At 44.9% G+C, this 12,476-nt stretch overlaps 1 pseudogene; it reads right to left on the reverse strand.

The window, feature by feature from the left end:
• Positions 1-1,080: 1,080 nt before the first annotated feature.
• Positions 1,081-12,476, reverse strand: part of LOC119320554 — a 49,198-nt pseudogene continuing 37,802 nt past the window's right edge.

The following is a 12,476-nucleotide window of genomic DNA, read 5'->3' on the forward strand; positions in this document are numbered from 1 at the left end:
GGCCGCCGCGCCGCCGCCCCTCCCCTGCATTTTTTGTGTGTATATGTGTATATATGCATTTTTTGTGTATATGTGTATATATGTGTTTGTATGTGTATATATGTGTTTTTTTTTGTATATGTGTATATATGTGTATATATGCATTTTTTTCATATATATAATGTATATATGTATGTGGTAGCCGAAAATGGCCTTTGATGACCGAGCTACCTGCAGGCCGGAATCAGCCCCGTCGATGCTCATTGCGATCGGTGCCAAGCAATTATGAGGCTACCGCATTTCCACCGTATTCGTAAAAAAGGTCGCTGCCGAGCGCCCGTATTTGCTATTAAATAAATCTTGCGGGCACACGTACACGAGCGCCCGTATTTGCTATTAATAAATCTTGCGGGCACACGTACACGAGCAGGCACAGCAGTGCAGCACAACATCATATCAGACTCATGTACACGGCACGGGATTTGACTCCGTCAACATGTGCAACGTCAGGGAGCGTTTGGGTCGAACGTTGAGAATCCTGCCGTTGCCTTGGTCTCGCCGGCTATTTGTAGGGGAGATGGCTCTCTATCGCAGCCGCACCCAGCTCAAACAAGATCGACATGGCTTTGTCTTCATCCTCAGTACGTTCCAGGCAAAGGCGTCAGCACCTGCCCAGTCTTACATCAATCAAAGCAACACAATTTGGTCACTGACAGAATGAAAAAGTCCAAGCAAGTGATTTCCACATTGAAAACCACATAATCTCCAACTAATTCTCTGACAGCAAACGATACTACATACATAGAGGTTCACTAATATGTGGAGTGGTCACTAGTAGTCTGACATCCACATAAGCACGGTTACATGAAACTGTCATATTTCAAGCATAGAAAATAAATAAATTCAACCATAGAAATCTGCCTTGGGCGTGTTGGTGCAGGTGTTCCTTCTGTGGCCTGTCAGGCTGCACCTGGAGCAGTGAGGTGAATTCCTTGTCGCCTTTGGAAGATCCCCATCCTGCGGACATGTTGGGCTCTTGTGCCCTTGGCCCGGCAGATTGAACATAACCTACTCCTCTTAGCTGGCTGTTCATATGGTGCTTTATTGCGGTTTATCGTAGGGCACCCCGCTGGTCTCTTCTTTGATGGCGCCGCAAAGCAATGTTTTCACATTTCTTAGTTGATCCATCGCAAGAGCATATGCATCCGCATTGTTGTCACCGAGTCTAACAATTTCAAGGCAAAGCAGATGCAAATTATTATGTCGCCGCGAAGAGTACTTGAGAGGACCCTGGTCCTTTTGGTAACGTAGAAACACTGGAGGGAGTATATATATACCTTGCATCCCTTGTCCAACGCTTCAGTATTTGCCCGGCTGGAACCTCCTGCAGACCAAGCTGTATCATTACCTGAGAACAAGAGAAAAAGATCATCGTCAAAACCTACGCTTTTTGTTTGCTCTTGGCAATAATTTGTCTTGTATGTACAACAGAGGAACAATGAGAAAAAAAACACCTTCAGTGCATGGCTGCACACCATGCCAAAATGTTCAAACATTCCACATTCACACTTGAATTCGTCAGCAAGCTTGTTGACCTAGACGCGGAATTCATTTTTACACCATTTGTCCCTTGAATCTTTCTTTACATGCCTCGCTATGTATTCATGACGAGGCACAACTTCGATCAGAACATATGACCCACGTTCATATAGCATCTCACCAAAATTTTCAAACATGGCCTTCGTATAAATTTTTTATGCATGTATCTCAATAGGTAGGTTCTGAGCAAGCAAAACACCACCCTGCATGTGGAGACATATCATTATCATGTGTTTTTACCTTTCCATATTTTGTCAACAACAAGACATGATTCATGGAAATATAAATTGCTCGTCAAAGGACAACACACAAAACTTTTATTCTTACCAGTTTGGTTCTCTTCTCTTGATAACTCTCCTCTGAATCTCTGTCAAATTGCATCTTCTCATATTGCCTGATGAAAAGGTGCACCAAGGATCCTGGTGGCACATATCCTTTCTGCAAATGGTTTGCAATTTCACTCTGTTGCGTGCTGGTCATCTTGGCGCAAAAAGCATCCATGAAGTAAGGCTTAGCCCACTTCATCCGAGTCTCATATATTTGTGTGATGCATTTTTTTGTAGACCATGCTTCTCAACCATACATGCCCAACCATCCTCAAATTCTGTCTCACTAACCATGTGATGCACCATCTTGTTGAACTCCTGTTTGAACTCACTACCCTTGCCTAGCAGTGGCCCAAGGCACTCTTTTGCTTTCTTCAACACATGCCATTTGCACCACTTGTATGTGGCATGACATCTTCTATGGCAACCTCCATTGCACGAGCTTGGTCTGAAACCAACAGTTTTCTGTCAGCACATTCCAGGAGGAAAACATTTTCACAGCAAGCTTAAAAAGAAGATCAACACTCGTAACTAGACGAGAACATTTTATTAAATATCTATGAGGATTTTGCGTGGTTGTGGCGCTCCTATCATCTAGAAGAACTCTATGAATATCCATTTGAAAGTGTCGATTTTCTCATGGCTCATCGGCACACCTCCAAAAATAATGCTTTGGAAGTGATTGTTGACACCAATGAAGAGGCCAAACAGCATGTCATATAGATTAGTTTTGTATGTCGTATCAAACGTGACAGTATCGCTAAAACACTTTAAACTGCTCGTTGCTTCTCCCTGTTGTCCACATCAAAGTTTTGACTCAACCATCACAATCAACCTGCACACTGTATTTGAACTCAGGATCTTCAGCCCGCATTGCGTTGAACACCTCTATTGTTTTTGTGGCATCATTTTCTGACTGCTCTCTGTTAAGTTTTCCACAAAGAGTTTCGAGAGATCTCTTTGTGAATGGCACCTCCTTCACAGATCCAAAAAAAAAACTGCCAGCCACACTGTAAACCTTGCTCAGGCTTACATTGTTTTCTCTCAGCTGTTTCACCAAGCCTTTGATGTATCTATCTATGTGCCGGTGCGATTTCCAGTTTAGCTTCTCCATACAGTTAACTGAGACTGCATGGTTGTGTTCTGCTTTGTGTTCACATATGTACCATCCTCTATCATCAGATCTAAGCACCCGCATCAACACGGGGCATCCACACCTCGTCGAGCGGCTTTTCGATTGCAATGGCTTGCCCTGTTGAGTTTTTCCATAAGATATGAGAGCATAAAAAATGAAAAAAGTAGGTGTGGGGAAACATTTCTCTTTTTTGAATTAATGAATCATCATCACTGCACACGCGCACACAAACTCCTGCATGCAGCCTGTTTTTGGCATACCTGACGCTAAACCCAGTCTCCCAGGAGTATAGGTTGTAAAACTCACACGCTTCTTCAACTGTGCCGAATCTAGTTCTGAGCGCCGGGTTAACAACAGTGCCAACCTTGTTGTCTGCATAAGCTCGCATTGAAGCTTCGAGGGCAAGGACTCTGCTTGGGTTGGCATCCCTCTCTTCTGGCGCTTTGCCAATCCTAACACTGCATTTTCCCCACAAATTGGTGTTAAATGTACTCTGTACTTGTACAGACCGATATAAACAGGTTGTTTTTCTGAAGAAAAAAATGTTGATCTTTTGATACAGAATCAATAAATATGATCTAGCAACATGAGACACTGATTGTAAAAATTATGGTTCCAAGCTAGCATGAACGCTATAACAGGTAAAAAAGAATTGTTTCTACATGGGGTGAACTCTGTACATGCGTGTGTTCTAGTTACAGGCGAGTACATGAAGCTTCAATATCTGGGACGCCAGATCAGGCCTTACCCTGATTCTGCTTCCTCAAAGAAGAACTAGAGGCCATCCAGTGGCGAAACGCCGCTCGCACAGCCACGACTTGAAGGGGATGAACGGCCCGACTAGGGAAAGGAGAAGCACCGCTTCCGGTGTTATCCTACCTTTTTTTTTCTTGAGAAATCGGTGTTATCCTACCTGCAGCACCAGATGGGACCAGGATTAATGTCGCATAGGCTATTTTTAAATCAGCCCAGCAAGCACATGACGTGTTTGCGTATCTAGCGCGCACCCGAGGCCCATGTACAATGCTGGCACAGCAGGCCACGGGCACCCATGTATTTCAACTTAGTAGCTACCGTATACCTCCAACAAAAAACGCATGCACACATCGCAGCGCTGTACTGCACGGCGCCAGATTCCGGCCTGCAGGCAGCCCGGCCACCAAAATGCCACTCCCTGTGGTAGCTATATGATGAATGGATGTGGCTATCTATGTATGAATATAATGTTCATAGCATTTTTTTGTTTATAAATGTTTTTAATATATGTATTAATTTTTTATTTAGGTTGTTAGTAGATATCGATTTTAGGTCAATGCATTTTAGGTTAGTGTAGAGGAAAAAGTAAAATAAGGAAAAGGAAGAAAAGAAGAAGAAGGAAGAAGGAAGAATAAGAAGAAAAAGGAGAGGAAAAAGGAAAATAAGAAGAGGAAGAAAGGAGAAGAAGAGGAGAGGGAGAAGGGGAGAAATAAATAAGAAGAGGAAAAAAGAAGAAAAAGAAGAGGAGAAGAAGAAAGGAATAGAGGAGAAGAAGAAAAAATAGAATATTTTCTATTTTTTCTTCTTCTCCTCTATTCCTTTCTTCTTCTCCTCTTTTTTTCTTCGATCTTCTCCTCTGTCGTCGTCGATATAGCCCCCCCTCGGCCCTCTCGCTCGACCGAAACTCTCGAGGACACCCAAACCCTAGAGAAAAAATGTTGTTGGTCTCCTACCCCCTCCCGCTGCGCCCCTACCCGACAAACTCTCTTGAGGCCACCAAATTTACCAAGTTAAAAGAGCGTTGTCGTCGAGGCCACCCCAAACCCTTGAAGCGTTGTGTCGAGGCCACCCCAAACCCTTGAAGCGTTGTCTAGGCCACCACAAACCCTAGAGAAGCAGCGTCGAGGCCACTAACATGATTCCTTATTGTGATTAGCTAGCTAGTTCTACGTTTGCCAGTAATATATATCCATTTGTACCATGTTTGAATAATAATTGACATGTTGTAAATATTTGCAGAAACTATGGAGCACTACCGAGACGAAGCAACAAAAGCGATGTTGGGGGAGATAATCGCAGAAGGAACTGATGTCGTTGCGTCATTTTTCAACAACGTCGTTGGTCAGGAAGGACTGGGTGAAGAAGAGGGCTATGTTCATGATGGCTCCGGCCCATTAATGCCGGTACAAGAAGAGGGCTATGTTCATGATGGCTCTGGTGATGACCCAATGGAGGTACAAGAAGGAGACCGTGCTGACTGCTCCGGTGATGGAACCGAGTCCGGCCAGGTATATATATATTAGTTAAGCCCGTGCTGACTACTTAATTGATGCATTCATTGTTTTGGTATATCTACACATATTAATTAACTCTCGTCTTTCTTCCTTTTTCTAGCCCTCCGGATCGAGCACAACTTCGGTAAGGAGATGAGGCCCGAAGAAAAAGTTGAGCTCGGATGAAAGGTTTGAGATCACAGCAATCGCTCGCCACGGCGAACCGATTGAACCCATCCGGAAAAAGAACGCATTTTTTGCTCAGTGCGGGGTTCTTTTTAGGGACAAGATCCCAATCAGCATCCACCAATGGTATCAGCCTAAGGAGGAAGACCCTCAGGTGTCTTATGTCAATGATATGCAGAAAGATGATCTTTGGACTGAGCTGAAGGCAAATTTCACCCTACCGCCAGAGGAGGATCCGGAGAAGCCAGTTAAAGAGCAATTAATAAAGTCTGGTGCTCTTAAGAAGATGGCAGGCCTATTCAGGAGGTGGAGGAAAGAGCTGAAAAAGTTTGTCGACAAAGAAGAGACACCAGAATTCATCGGCAAATATGAGAAGATCAGAGATCACTGGCCCGCATTTGTGGCCTACACGACATCGGAAAAGAGTAAGAAGATGTCGGCGACAAACAAGCAAAATGCTGCGAAGAAGAAGTTTCACCATCGCATGGGGTCAGGTGGCTACCTGCAAGCCCGGCCTAAGTGGTCCAAGGCTGAGAATGATCTGCTTGATAAAGGGATCGAACCGAAGACAATGAGATGGCCAGACCGTTGCCAGACTTGGTTCTTCGGGGCTGGCGGAACCTTGGACCCTGTATCAGGGAAGTGCTGTTGGACGGACGAGCAACTGAAAACACCAGTCACAAGGCTTCGGCAGTATATCGATGCAGCGCAGCAAGGGACGTTCGTTCCAAACAGGGAGAAGGACGAGCTCACAATGGCCCTCGGGAATCCTGAGCACCCTGGACGGACACGAGGCACGCCAGGCTCCATTCCGTGGAAGGTTGGTTTTTCGGACGCAGGGGGTTATAGAACCCACGAGAGGAGGAAAAAACTGGAGCAGAGCCAACTGCAGGCGCTGCACGAAAGTGTAATGGGGCTAGAGGACGAGAAGCAGATCGCAACAAACGACCTGCCGAAGCTTCCCCTGAAGCTACCCTGCCATCTCAGCAGAGAAGCAGCGTGGCTTCCACCGAGCTGCTTCAGCCGGAGCATGTCTTGATGGCTCCTGCCAGCTATCCCGTGGATGCTATCACGGGGGCTCAAAATTGCCACCTTATGACGCGATGGATGAATTTGAAGGTGAAGGCGGCTGTTGGCTCTGTTTATCCTACTGAACAAGGCGCAACTTTTCATTGCCGGCCGATTCCAGAAGGATATGCCAGGGTGATGGTGGATGAAATAACGGAGGGATTTGAGGGCCTCCAGCTTGAATACCCAAACGGTGAAGGGGAGACAAGGCTGGGTTCTGCTCTGAAGACTCCATGCCTATGGCGGAAGGAGCTCATCAACCTTCCGAACTGGACGCCTCCGCCTCCTCCTCCTCCGGTGAGTCAGGGCACTCCGCCTCCGCCTCCTCCTCCTCCTTCGGTGAGTCAGGGCACTCCGCCTCCTCCACCGCCTCCCCCTCCGGCCAGTGTCGATCAGGGCATTGGGCCTCCTTCTCCGGCACGTGGCGGCACTCCGCCTCCTTCTCCGCCTGCGCCGGCGCGCCCGAGCATTCAGCAGTCTCTGCCTTCTCTGGCGCGTGGTGGAACTCAGCCTCCTTCTCCACCTGCGCCGGCGTGCCCGAGCAACGAGCAGCCTCCTCCTTCTCCGGCGCGTGGTGGCACTCCGCCTCCTTCTCCGCCTGCACCGGCGCGCCCGAGCAGCCAGCAGCCTCCTCCTTCTCCACCTCACCAGCAAGGGCGGAAGAGACCCGCCGCCGCCCCGGCTGCTCCGTCGCGTCGTAGTCCTTCTCCTCCGCCTCGTAAGCAAGCACGAAAGAAGACAGGCGCCACAGCCGCTCCGTCTGCTCCGGCGTCTAGCAGTACAGCCAGCAGAGGCGGGAGGCAATACAGATACGGTCCACCTCTCAAGCCTCTAGAGAAGTTACCGTATGAGAGGACCGAGGAGGAAAACGCGATGATCGTGCGGGCCTACGTGAAGGACTTCTTTGAAGGGGTGAAAGCAAAGATACATCCACCTCCGGAGGAGAAGGTAGATCCGGTGAAAGCAAAGCGCACTATCGATGCCCTGAGGAAACCACCAAAGTCTCCGCCGAGAACCAACTATGAGTGCATTACTGCAAAGACATATCTCGAAGCCCAGCGGTCGAGAAGTACTGTCAGTGATAAAAGGTTAAAAGGACGAGCAGCTGGGAATAAAATTGCCCAGCTCGGGGAACAAGCACAGCAATCGTGCCCCCCGCTCAATGTGTCTAGCGGCGACATCGTCGCTAATGCTCCGGGGACGGTGGCCGGTTATGGCAATCTTGGAGATTACCTGCCTGACGATCAAATTCCAGATTTCTTGGAGGTGGACGAACACAGATACGAGTACGGGAAGCCTCTCGTCAAATATGAAAAATCTCTAACAACTATGATGCGAAGATTCCATGATTGGTACATGAAAACCTGCAGAGAGTCTGAGGGGACGAATGCTTTGTATTTGGATATTAAAGAGGAGCACGACCTCGTTGGAACTGATCTATTGATTGTTCCATTTGAGGAGTTCTTCACGTTCTTCAATCAAAAGGCCCTCGATAAACTAACGGTCTTTTGCTACTGTCTGTAAGTACTATTTCTGTCAATAAGTCTCTGTATATCGCTCAGCTCTTTCATTGCATGTATTTATAATTAATTATCCTCACTATATTATGCAGATTGAAGATCGTCGAGTGCAAAAAACGAGAAATGTATGATATTGGGTTCATTAACACAAATATCATAGATGAATTTATGGTTGAAAAGGACGCCGAAGAGGCCGAGCGGTACTTGCTACAATCATTGATCAAAAATCAAAACAAAGATTTAATACTCTTTCCTTACAACTTCAAGTGAGTGTTACTGTCGTGTGCATATTCGGTTTCCTTTATTACTTGAGCGAGGTTATAGTAATGTAATTGATGAGTTATGCATGCGTGCGTAGATTACACTATGTTCTTCTGGAGATTAAGCTTGAGCGGGGAGTAGTAAACGTCTTAGACTCGAGACGAAAAGATCCCCAAACCTATGCGGACATGACTAAAATGCTCAACAAGTAAGTTCAATCGATCATTTATCGCACCATATCGGCAACTTTTTGTTCATTTCCTGATATCTCAAGTAATAATAATTATTTTGTTTGTCTTGCAGGGTTTGGAAACAGTTCACCGCAGAAGTTCTGGGACTGGCGAAGGAGCTGCGATATACATACCCGAAAGTAAGTACTACTAGCTAGTTAGTTGCGCGCATCTCCCGTTGATTCTATAGCTGTACTTTCATCAATGCCATTTATAATGCTTCATTATCAGTTTGATTGACCTCTATTTCTCGTAAAGTGCTTGTGGCAGGAACAAGAGAATGATTTTTGTGGATACTACGTGTGCGAGTTCATCTACAACGCGACTTTGAAAAATAAGCGGGGCTACTCGAAAAGACAATCTGAAGTGCGTAAGCAATAATATTCACAATTTCATTTTATTACACCATCATTTCTGTTGAGTTTCATTCATATATGTATTAACCCCCTTCTTCAAATTAGACGTGGTAGATGCGGGATGAACTCCTAGAACAAGATCGCATGAAAGCAATTCAAGAGGAATTGGCGGGATTCTTTCTTGACCACGTCATCAATAAAGCCGGAGAATATCATGTGGAAATTAATTTCAAATGCTAGGGGATTGTAAGAGATTTTACATATTGTATATGTATGTAGCCAGTAGCGTCGGATAGATAATACGGAAACTTGTTGTTCGACCAGTCTCTCGGAGAAGGAGAGGTCGATCGATCACTTCTCTCGGTATGCATGACGAACTTCTGTACTTAATGGTTCCCTTCATTTTCTTACTAGCTAGCGTGTCGAGGGCCTCTCTATGTACAGTATGTAGCGTCGACCAAGCACGGACATAAGAGAGGACACTTCTCTCTAGTAATTAGTTAGCTAACACAATATATTAAACACCTAAATTAACCCCCCAAAACCCCCAACCCCCCCCCCCTTTCAAAAAAAAACAAAAACCACGGCCAATGAAATGCTGACGCGTGGATGCCTTTTGGTCCCGGTTGGTGCCACCAACCGGTACCAAAGGCCCTCCTGCCTGGGCTCGGCGCACCGGCCACGTGGAGGCACATCTGTCCCGGTGCATGTTAGAAACGGGACTAAAGGGTGGAGGCATTAGTAACGACCCTTTAGTCCCGGTTCAAGAACTGGGACTAAAGGCCCTTACGAACCGGGACAAATGCCCCCTTTTCTATTAGTGATTGTGGATACTACATTTGCGAGTTCATCCGCCACACGACCTGTGGTGGGGCTACTCTAAAAAATAATATGAAGTGCGTAAGCAATAATATTCATAATTTTATTTTATTACCATAATTTGTGTTGAGTTTCATTCATATATATGTATTGACCCCCTTCTTCCAATTAGGTGTGGTAGATGCGGTATGAACTCCAACCACAAGATCGCATGCGAGCAATTCAAGAGGAATTGGCGGGATTCTTTCTTGACCATGTGATCGACAAAGACGGAGAATACCATGTGGAAGTTGAGTTCAGATGTTAGGGGATTGTAAGAAATCTTATATTGTATATACGTAGCCAGTAGCGTCGGATAGATATACGAAAACTTGTTTGACCAATCTCTCGGAGAATGAGAGGTCGATCACTTCTCTCTGTATATGTTCATGACGATCTTCTGTACTTAATGGTTTACTTCGTTTGCTTACTAGCTAGCTAGCATGTTGAGTCCTCTCTATACGTATAATACGTAGCATCGACCAAGCACGAAGATAAGAGATGACACTTCTCTCTATTAGCTAGCTAACATAATATATGAAACCCCTAAATTAACCCTACAAAACCCCCCAAACCCCCAACCCCCCCTCCCCCTTTAGAAAACAAAAACAAAAATCCCACCCCTTGAACTGTTGATGCATGGAAGCCTTTTGGTCCTGCTTGGTGGCACCAACCGGGACAAAAGGCCCACGTGGAGCCCCATCTGTCCCGGTTCGTGGGCGAATCGGGACTAAAGGTATTCGGCAACAGGGACAAATGGGCCTCATGAACCGGGACAAATGGGGCTTTATATACTAGTGGAGGTTTTCCTTATGGCACATGAAGATGCGGTCTATCCTAGTGCATCCCAATCTGGACGAGGCGCTAGATGGCTTCACTATAAAAAAATCCAAAGGCGTGGACCGAGGATGAAAAGCGCATAGATCATAAGGCTTTTTCTATGATTCATCTTCGTCTGTCTAACAATATTTTGCAAGAAGTGCTGGAGGCGAAATATGCAACAGCTCTCTGGCTGAAATTGGAGTCTATCTGCATGTCCAAGGATCTGACCAGTAACATGCACATGAAGATGAAGTTGTTCACACATAAGTTGCAAGAAGGTGGTTTGGTGCTAAACCACTTGTCTATCTTCTAGGAGATCGTTTCTGACTTACAGTCTATGGACGTAAAGTATGATGATGAAGATTTAGGTCTTCTGCTTTTATGCTCTCTGCCTAGTTCCTTTTCAAATTTTCGAGATACCATATTATATAGTCCTGATGAAATAACTGTTACTGAAGTATATGAGGGCCTTCAACAAAACAAAAAGATGAAAGATATGTTGCAATCTGATGAGTCATCCTCCAAAGGAGAAGGTTTGCAAGTACGAGCACTACTGCATGATGGTCTAAATGCGACACTACAATCAGGGACCCTTCAAGGAAACTTTATGTGATGCATTAATCGCAAACTGTGATGTATAAAACCCGTCAAATGAGATACAAAACGTTTGCGATGGCAGAGACATCAAACAAGATTCAGATTGTAGTTGTGTGTGCAATATGTGGCAAATAGTTCACTGGAATGAACTGTTTGTGATGAGCATAACAACAGAAACAGTCCGCCAGATCAAGGTGTATGTGCGATATACGGTATACAGTTCAGTTGGATGAACCGTTTTCGATTTGGCAACACAGTTCAATATTTTTGCATGCGCCACTGCAACTTAACATTAGTTTCCTCGAATGTCAAATATCTAAAACTGAATTATCTGCTAGAATTTTTACCATTAGCAATCTGATGCAGAATTCTTAAAGAGTGTCTTTCCTCTCTCAGGGGGGTGTTTGCTTCGTGTAGGATTTTATTTTCTTTCCCTTTCAATCTTTTTTGTAAGCTAGTTTCCTCTTTTGCAATACACCCCTTTGTACAGTTTTGTTTTGTTTCTTGCTATGTAGGTAAAAAAATAGTAGTGTGGATTATCTAGATGTACAATCTAAAATATCCATATCTAAGGGGTATAATTTCCTATTTGGGTTTAGCTATACTCCTTGAAATATATATATATACTTCTGAATTAGTATTTTGTAGCCATGATATTGTACTGCTCTGCGTGATTGGATAACACTAGTAGAAAAATCCCCATTTGTTCCGGTTCGTGAGGGCCTTTAGTCCCGGTTCTGGAACCGGGAGTAAAGGGTCGTTACTAAAGCCCCCCCCCCCCATTAGTCCCGGTTCTTATACGAACCGGGACTAAAGCCCCGCCACGTGGCCGCTGTCTAGAGCTCCACCTTTAGTCCCGGTTGGTGACACCAACCGGGACTAAAGGCAATTTTACGAAATTTTAATTTTTTTCAATTTTCAAATTTCAGAATTATTTTACAATTTAATCTCTAATCACCACTAATCTCTGCTTTAATTTAACCTCTAATCTCTAATCACCCCTCATCATTCCAAATAATCTAACTTCTCGGCCGGTCAACCATCCTCTCACTACTCCAGCCTGGGCACGCTTAACTTTCGGGTTCTATTCCCCCTCGTTTCCAAGTCGGCACTTGTTGTTTTCCTGACAATAGTAAGATGTTAATCCTATTAACCCTCAGGAGTTTAGCTTGAGCATGAAGTCACACGTTTCACTGTTTGAGTTTGAAACTATTATTATAAAAAACAATAATTATTGAAGGATTTTAATTTTTGAAGTTTTTATCATTTTCTTTTGCTTTTTTCAAAACT

The sequence above is a fragment of the Triticum dicoccoides genome, chromosome 6B (assembly GCF_002162155.2).
Source record: "Triticum dicoccoides isolate Atlit2015 ecotype Zavitan chromosome 6B, WEW_v2.0, whole genome shotgun sequence".
In the NCBI taxonomy this organism is placed as follows: Eukaryota; Viridiplantae; Streptophyta; class Magnoliopsida; order Poales; family Poaceae; genus Triticum; species Triticum dicoccoides.